General features: G+C 49.7%; 1 long non-coding RNA gene across 1 annotated transcript; it reads left to right on the top strand.

Moving 5' to 3' along the window:
- The first annotated feature begins 6,419 nt into the window (after positions 1–6,419).
- On the top strand, positions 6,420–7,653 carry LOC118993128 (uncharacterized). Its single transcript, XR_005067778.1, has 2 exons — positions 6,420–6,532; positions 7,300–7,653. It is a non-coding gene; the product is annotated as an uncharacterized LOC118993128 (long non-coding RNA).
- Positions 7,654–8,734: the final 1,081 nt, after the last annotated feature.

Genomic DNA, 8,734 nt, shown 5'->3' with positions numbered 1-8,734 from the left:
CCTCAGAATGCCTGAACTCAGAGGGGCCTAAATAAACCAAGCAACAGCCTCCAGGAATTCCAGCCAGGTGGTGGAGACAGCAGCAAGGAGGCAGGCAGGACAGGTGGCACCTATTTTCTTTCTGAGATCATTCATATCAGGGAGTCAGAGCTGGTCATTAAGTCACGTTTGTTGGCAAAAATCGCTGGACCAGTTGGAGCCGAAACATCCCACTGTGCACAGAGGCAATCACAGATCACTGCAATTAAAGGGACTTCAGAGTTTATTTAGGTCTTTCGTCTCCTTTCACAGGGTGGAAGTCGGCAGTGGGGAAAGTGAAATTCAAACGTTTACAGCAGACTTGATGGAATTCTGTAGCTATTTTCCTCCAGAGAACTCAGACTCAGTTTCAGGTACTTCTCAATAGCCACAGTTCTCTGATCGAGGCCTTCAGCAGCGAGACGGCAAATGTGAGGGCGGGCACAGAAGACAAGTGCACTGCGGCAGCGGACACCCAGGGAGCGAGGCTGCAAAGAGCCTGCCTGCGTTTATGGAGAGACTTGCTCTTGAACAAACCCTTGGGTGCACGAAACACCATAAAATATTGATGAGTTAAAGGAGAATACGGAGCTGCCCACTCCTTAAAACGTACTGATGAACTGATCTGGTGCTAAGTTGCAGATCTTAATTGCTCATTCCATAAACACCACCGACCATCTCCTCTGTACCAAACCCATGAGGATTAGAGTAAATTAAGGACATAAATATGATTAATGACAAAAGCAAACACGTATTGAGGGCTACAGTGTTTCTGGTGCTGGGTCAGGTATTAGATCATTTAACCTTAATAGTAAGGGCGATTGTTTGCCCATTTTACAGGCAAGGACACTGAGACTTGGGACAGAGAAGTAACTTGCCTGAGGTCACAGAGCTGCTAAGTGGCCGCACTGGGCTTCCGACTCAGGTCGGCCTGAATTCCAAATGGTGAGACCAGGCCCCTGAAACTTGTCGTCAAATGGGTGGGGCACACCTGCACAAAAGGGCCACGTGATTGGGACGCCAGAGGGAAAGAGGACGGTTAAGGAAGAGTCCCAGGGAAGGTCACTGCAGAGCAGGATCTTGAAGAATGGGGGAGGACGCGTCCATCTGGAGGGATGGGGGGAAAGTGCACTTTGGGCCCAGAACAGGATAAATGGGAGCATCCCATCGGATGAAGAAGAACCACAGGGTCCTAGGGACAGACCCACCATACCCTAGGGGCTCAAAATCGGGCCTAAAACCAGTTTAAGAAAGAGAGGAATCTCGACACAATCAGGAGGATGAGGAGGATGAGTGGACCACAGGGGGAAACAGCCTGTGGCCCTCAGGGCTCGGTCCTCATGGAGGTCGGCCGGCCCCACCTTCCCAGGAAGTGAGCTGGCGCTGCTCTGGAGTAGACTAGTCCAGGGGCTGTGGAGGGTCGGGGTTCAGCTCGATGGAGAAGCCAAGACCCAGGGAAGCTGCTGAAGAGAGTGTGAACCTTTGGTACCTCCTCTGGAGCAGTTTCCCTTTCCACAGCCCTGGCTTGATTCAGCCTCAGAACGTGAAGGTGAGCAGGTGCTGTAGTCGGGGTGTCTGGAAGCAAGACCAGAGGTGTGACGCGAGGCGGCAGGGCGTGGCCGCACCTGCGCCCTGTGAGTGCGGTGTAAGCCCAAGGCTCAGCAGTTTGCTTTCTGTTCAGTGTTCTGTGCCCCTTTGGGTAAGTCATCAGGTTTACATCATAAACACCAAAACTCATGGTTAAGAGATGGACGCCAGTCACCAGAGGGGCCTCAGGGATTCTGTAATATTGGCTCACTTCTCCTTAGAGAGCTACGCCTCTTCTCTCCCACTCCCTGGATTTTCTCTTTCTTCCATTTTTTTCTGTCCTTAATTGTCTCCAGTGCTCCCTCTCCCATTCTTCCATTTTCCATCAACCTCTGGGTTTCAGGCCCAGGCTTTTTGCCTAGAAGGGCAGCGCCCCCTTGTGGTCACAGGCCATCTAAGTCTGAATTTCATCAGAGAGCTAGATTAATGCAGAGCCCTGGGCCCCAGTGACAGAGTCTTGCTGAACCAGAAGCTGTATTTTAAAGAAATACTCCCGTTCACTTCGTTCTCATTGGACTTTGAAAACCACTTCCCAGAGGACAAAGACCCTGGGAACTTTCAGGTCCCTGACCTTTCCTATCTCTCCCATCCATCCTTCTCCGGTGAGTGGAGAGGGCCCAGTGTGGTGTTTCCTGGTCTGTCTCCGAGACTGTGAACCTGTAAGAATGGGGAGGAGACTTGTCCTCCTCAGCATTCAAACCTGGGGTCCCAGGCGGTGCCTGGGTCACCGCGGACCCTTCCTGAATGTTTGTGGAATGAATGAACTGTTGATGTGGGGACCCTTCCTCTCCCCCCTTCCCTCCTTTCTCTTCTCTTTCTCTTTCTTTTTCTCCTCCCCTTTCTCTTGGCCTTCCTTGGCCTCGGGCATGGAACACGAATGTTTTAAGAGATGGTTAATGTTTAAAGAGAGAGAGTCAGGTAAAGACAGGGCAGTGCCAGGTTGCTCAACCGACAAACAAATCCACCTTCTGTTCTTTCCTGAGCCAACAAGAAACAGCCAGAAGACGGTCACGTACCCAGCGGTGGCCAGACCCCTCCCCCGCCCCCACCTACGTGCCCCACACAGCGATTATTGCACAGTGTTGCTGTAATTACCGGCAGCTATAAATAGTCTTTATTAAGAAGTCTCATCTGGGATTGGATGGACCTGATGGGTGGCCCTTATTCGCTGTCTCCGACAAGTGGGGAAAAAATGTTCAGTGTTGCTCATAAAACCTGATCCTGGAGCAAAGTATTCTATCTTCACCTTTGAGATCTACCTGTGCTCCCAGGTTATGACTGCATTTGGGGGATTTTGTGTGAATCTGATTCTTTCTGCTTACCACAAGCCAAAATGTCACCTGGTCCCACTGATGTAATGGCAATAATGAAGATAATGATAGTAATTTTTAGTGGGTCTTCCTTTTCCCCAGACCTATGGCTCCTACACTTATTTAGTCTCTCATTTCTTGTGCGTGGACCACATGGTGCTTCTGTATCAACTGACAGCCCTGCCTCCCTCTCGTCCACAAGATCAGTTTTCCTACGCACTTGCTTTTTTTCATGATTTTTTCTCTATTCCAAATTTTCGGTGACTTCCCTTTGCTTATAACAGCGGCCTACCATATTTTTAATGTATACCTTTTTCTTCATGTATGCATTTATTTATACATTAAATATATGTGCTGTCCATCCATGTGAAATGGATTGTTAATGTCTGACACAAAAATATGAGCAGGAGTGCCACCATTTTTACCCTGTACCCCAGTGGGTCATTTTGAGGAGCCCACCATGGAACGCTGTGGGGGATGGCAGAGATTAAATCCATTTGCTGGACCATCAAAGCCTTCTAAGACCTGTTTCCAGGTCATTCATTCACTCAACACTTCGTAAAGGCCAGTATGTCTAGGTACTGGGCTAGGCTGGGGGTGGGGGTGGGGGGGTAATAATCAGCTGTCACAGTCCCTACAGATAAGGAGCTCACAGATTAGTGGAAGAGATAAACACACAAATAATTCTGGAAGAGTCATATGTATCGTCACTTTAGAAGTTTGTACAAGATCTTAAGGAAAAACAGGGAAAAAAGAACTTTGCCTATGAATGTGAGGAAAGGCTTCATGAGGACTATTTGAGCTGGGTTTTGAAGGATGTGTAGAAGTTCACCAAGTCACAGAAAGAAAAAGGAGCCTTCCGGGCACAGGGAGTAGCAGAGGAAAATGCACAAAGGTAAGAAAGAATGTGGTACATTTGAGAAAGGCCAAGTGGTTCACAGAGGCTGGTGGAGAACACGGGGAGGATTAAAAGGAAGGTTGAAGTTAAACCGTGGGACACCTGGTCTGCTACACTAGTAAGTTTGGATTTCATGCTGACTTTAGTGGGAGTTGTGGGGTGTTCTGACAAACTACATTCTCTCCTAAATGAGTTTTTACCTGTCTTCCCCATAGGAGTAGAGCGATAAGAAGTAGACAGAATAAATCAGCAGTTCCTTGGGGAGAGTCGGGTATACTTTCCCTTCTCTGACCTTGTTCCTCGTGGACGTCTTTCCCTTCTGAGGGCTCCCATGAAGCTGATGGCCTGTGTCACTCAGGAGGCCCTGAGCTAATGGCTACAGCCTCCAGATAGCAGGATGCTTCCTCCCTAAAGTCTAAGGGCAAGTTCAGGAATGTCCAGTGTTAGGACTCAAGCTAACCAGGACTCACATTCCATGTCTGGCATTAATGGCCATTGGGAAGGCTTTGTGTGCCTAGTGGTTGTCAGGCACCGGCTAGCTGTTGATTTCTGAAGTGTTTTCCCTCCCACATGAGAATGGTGCAGACGACCATCCCCTCCACCGTGAGTACTTCAGGTCATCTTGCCCAGGAAGGTGCTAGACTTACCCTGAGCCTTCTATCCTTTTCCTCTTGTGACCAGGGGCAGACATTTATAAGATCCTTGGCCTGTGTTTGAGGTGGTCTGTGGTTGAAAGACTACAACTTTCCTCCGCAGAGCAGAGCTGACTCTGTAGGGTGCTGAGACAGTAGTGTTGAGCTTTCTGTCCTGTGCTAACAAAATGAAAGAATTACGTGGGGAGAGAACAATGTGTTGCAACATCATCTGGAGTGGGGAAAGCCTGGTTGAGATCATAAAAATAAAGGGGCAACCATGAGTGTAGCTACGTAGGGACGGGACCGTCGGGCCAGCTGACACCTGGGGGACAGCCAGTGCAGCAGACCGGGGACTGCCCCAGCGTCGGGGACTGCCGTGCTGGTCCTGGCTCCAAGTGACAGCCACCTTCCTGAGAAGCTCACAGCCTTTCTGGCTCTGCATAGTTCCCTCTGTGAAAAGAAGGAACAAGCTGGTTTTGACACTAAGAACTGGTTGGAAGTTGTCACATTTACTTCATTGTATTTCCACACAGCACCAACGAAAGCAAGAATTATTCAGTCAGCATGGCCTCTTGCATGTGGATATCTGAAATGTGGGTACGTTCATTATTCTAGCCTGTTACTGATCTGCCATGTATTTCTCTTCGGAAATATTTTGAAAGCTAACAGAATGAAGTAAACCTTCTTTGCCCTCTGCCGTTCTCATCCAGCTTCCGTCTGACAGGTCTTCTCATACCTTCAGACAAGGAGCGAGGATAAGGGGAGAAGAAACGGACACACAAGGGGAAGCAGGGGCCTGGCTCCTCATCACAGACAGCGGGAACCAGACACCATTGCCCGTCTTGAAAGTTGACTTCAGTGTCTGGAGAGCCATGCAAATATTCTTCAACACAACCCCCCTCTTTGCAAACGGCAGTGATAAAGCCAGCTTACCTCCTTGGGGTTTACCTAGAGAAATCAAGGCACAGCTTAAACACACATCGTCAACAAAGTACTGTTTCTGTGCTGTCATAAGTGACAGTAATCGCTGCTTCCGTGGACAGTCGTGGCCCCCAAATGAAGGCTTTCTCTCCATTCTCCCCGCAGTGGGGGCTGGCCCCCAGGTTGAGACTCCTGACTGAGTCAGCACGGCTGCTCTCTGGCCAGTCGGTGAAGAGCCGGTCAACGGCAAGGTATTCTAGGAGATCTTGAACAAAATGGCCCACGCGCTGGGGTTCAGGTACCTTCAGACAATGCCATGGATATGTATATTCACACGCTACCCATGTATTATTTACTTACTAATACTCACGTTTATACAGATTTATCACAGCCTCTGAGCCTACTTCCAGCCCTTGCCGATGAGTAGAGGTTAGCAAAGTCCGGCCCAGGGTCTGTTTTTGTGTGACCCAAGAGCTGAAAATAAATTTTTCATTATTAAAGGGTTGAACACACACACACACACACACACACACACACACACAGAAGAACGTGCACCAGAGACCTTGTGTGATACACAAATCCTAAAATACATACTTCGTGGCCCTCTGCAGAAACTCTCGCCCACCCTGGGCCTTGCGGGCTTGCTGACTTCTTGTGCATAGCATTACTTGGGGTGTTTTTTTTTACTTCACCCTGTGAAGTAGGTTAGGACAGTGTCATGGTATCTATTTTAAAGGGGGGACACAGAAGCTGGGAACAGTTACATAACTGCTCCGAGATCCCGGACAAAGTTGTCAGGCTGGGGCTGGACCAAGGTCCAGTTCTCCGTGCAGGACTCTTATCAGCAGATGACAGACAGAATGACTGACCCAGCTCATCTGCACAGAGGAGAAAAAAAAAAAGATTGAATGACATCCAAACTGATTTGAGAGCACTGGGTCTGTCCACCCTTTCTTAGATGACAGCTCATTGGGGAGAAAATGGGGAAGAGTTCTTGCAAATGCTGCAAATGTTTGAGCAGCCCCACTACAGACTCGGGCAGGTGAAGCAACCACAGCGCTCCGCCCCTGCGGCCGGAGTCTCAGGCGGAGCTGTGCTGCTGCCCACGGCTGCCTCTGCCTTCTGCCTCCCGCACACCCATCCCACTCACTCCCTCTGCCCTGGTGTGCGCCCCTGCGAGGAGCAGCTGCAGGAAATGAATGCCCACATTATCCACCCACACGGCCTGTCAGCAGCCGCAGGCCCCGGGCAGCAGCCGGTCGGAGCGCCTGGGTCCCCGTGTAAACAGCCAGCCAGGCTGAGTGGCGGCTTGTTCTCCTGGCCGCACCCCAGGAAGGTCATACCGACACTGGGACCCCCCTGCTGCCCCAGGGCTGAAGAGGGGCTTTGTGTCTTTATTCAGACCTTAATCCTCGAGAATGCTGCCAACGGAGAGACCTGAAATCAAAGACGTGCCTACGATTGGTCCCAGTTACCTCCAGGTGGGAGGGAGGAGGCTGCCAAGACGAGGCCTGTCTGCCTGCCGGGGACAGTTAGGGAGTCTTGATACAAACGGTGGGAGGCTGCCCGGGGCACCTTCAGGGACGCTGCTAAGAATTCCAAGTGCTCACTCCTAGAGATGGGCCCCTCAGAGAGGAATCGGTTCGACTTTAGTCAGTTTGGTCAACTGGTAATTTAGTCCTTGGGTAATCTACTCAGGGACCTGGCCACTAAGGAGAACAGAGAGGGGGGGGGGGGAGGAAGAACATGGGCAAGACCGTGTCCCTGCTCAGTCAGACCTGAGAGCATCACTGAGGATCGGGAAGGAGACACAAGTGAGGGAGTCAAGTTCAGGGGCAGGCCACAGCACTGAGGGGGGACTGCAGGGGTAAGGTCTTTCTCTCCTGATGTCTGGCTTTGATCTTTCCCCTCATATTTCCCCCTTCCATAGTGGCTCCAGCCTGAGGAAGGCTTCTCTGCACATCCTCATGCAAGTCGCCCTCGCCACCCAGCGGCTGCCTGTCCTCTCCTCTGTCACAGAGGTCCCATTGCACCTTCTAGTTCCAAATCCGCAACTCTCACCAGAAAGAGCACGGTGATCTTTAGCTCCTTTCTCAGGACTTATTCCTGCCTTGTACTCCTTATGTCCCTTCTTTCTCTTGCCCTTGAATTACGATTTCCAGAGCCCTTTTCCACTTCATCATTGGACTGAGAGCCACTTCAGCGAGGGGCGCCGTCTGACTCAGCAGACCAAGCACAGTCCCTGGCCTGAAGCAGACACTCAATAAACAGGGAGCCACTGCAATCTGTCCTTGTGATTCTTGCAGCCAGATGCTAAGAGAAACTTTTAGGACCTTAGGTAAGGGCCAGTGAGGGGATTCAGGGCAGCTCTGAATCTCAGAGATACTTTCTGGTCCAGAACTTCAAAAAAAGAAAAACTAATGTTATTCAGGACATCGGGTTGCATCAGACACTAACAGGCATTTCCAAACCTCTTAGTGATCCACCCATCCAACGCTCCTGCCAGTGCAAACAATGCTGACCGTGAGGGAGAAGAGTCTTCTTCTTTCAAAGTCATTCACACAGATCAGTCAGGATTTGCAGAAGGTATTCCTACAAAGAGACTCACAGCGCTTTCAGGCTGAGACCACAGGTTTTGTTCTCGGTTGTGTCCTCCGTGGGTCCCTCATTATACCTGCCAGGAGAGGCAACCTGCTGTGTCTGCTTGTTTGCTGAGTCACTGCCGATTTAAACTCAGCAAATAGCAACAAAAAGCTGATTTAATGAGATTTTAAAGTTCAGCTGTGAAAATTGAAAGTCACCCAACATCAAATCACCCAACCACCTGCAAATATTGCACTGAAATGTTCTTGTCACTCACAGGGATTCTATTTCTGACCAGCCAGTTTACAGTAGTGGGAACAAACCACGGGCAGGAAGGACGAGGAGCCGCTGGCTTGCTTCTGTTTGCCAGGAACACTTTTGGGGGAATTAAATAGGAAATGTTTGCAAAGGGGTCAGCATAGTGCCTGGCAAGGAGAGGATGCTCAATAAACATAGATTGTCCTGTCTTCACTCCCTTCTCTGGGACTGCTTATGAGAAGGGTCCATTGTGATGCCCAAGGTTCTCCATAATGGAACTTGGAGGACAAATGCATTCCTGGGTCTGAATAGTTAAATAAATGCACTCACTGAGACACTAAAAGAAGACCATGCATGGCCATTAATGAGAATGTCAGAAGTCAAGGTTATGATTAACGCACTTCTAGGTACTAAGAACAAAAATATACATTTATCCTTTATTGTTTCAACCAATCGCTAGGCCCCAACTGGTTCTATTAATAGGAAAACAAGTATCTCCCCCATTTCCGACTCAAAAATACTCC

This window comes from Sturnira hondurensis, unplaced genomic scaffold, assembly GCF_014824575.4.
Source record: "Sturnira hondurensis isolate 20B ecotype Veracruz unplaced genomic scaffold, ASM1482457v3 Scaffold0008640, whole genome shotgun sequence".
NCBI lineage: Eukaryota > Metazoa > Chordata > Mammalia > Chiroptera > Phyllostomidae > Sturnira > Sturnira hondurensis.
The sequence above is the reverse complement of the archived record's forward strand: the minus strand, read 5'-3'. Positions and strand labels throughout refer to the sequence as shown.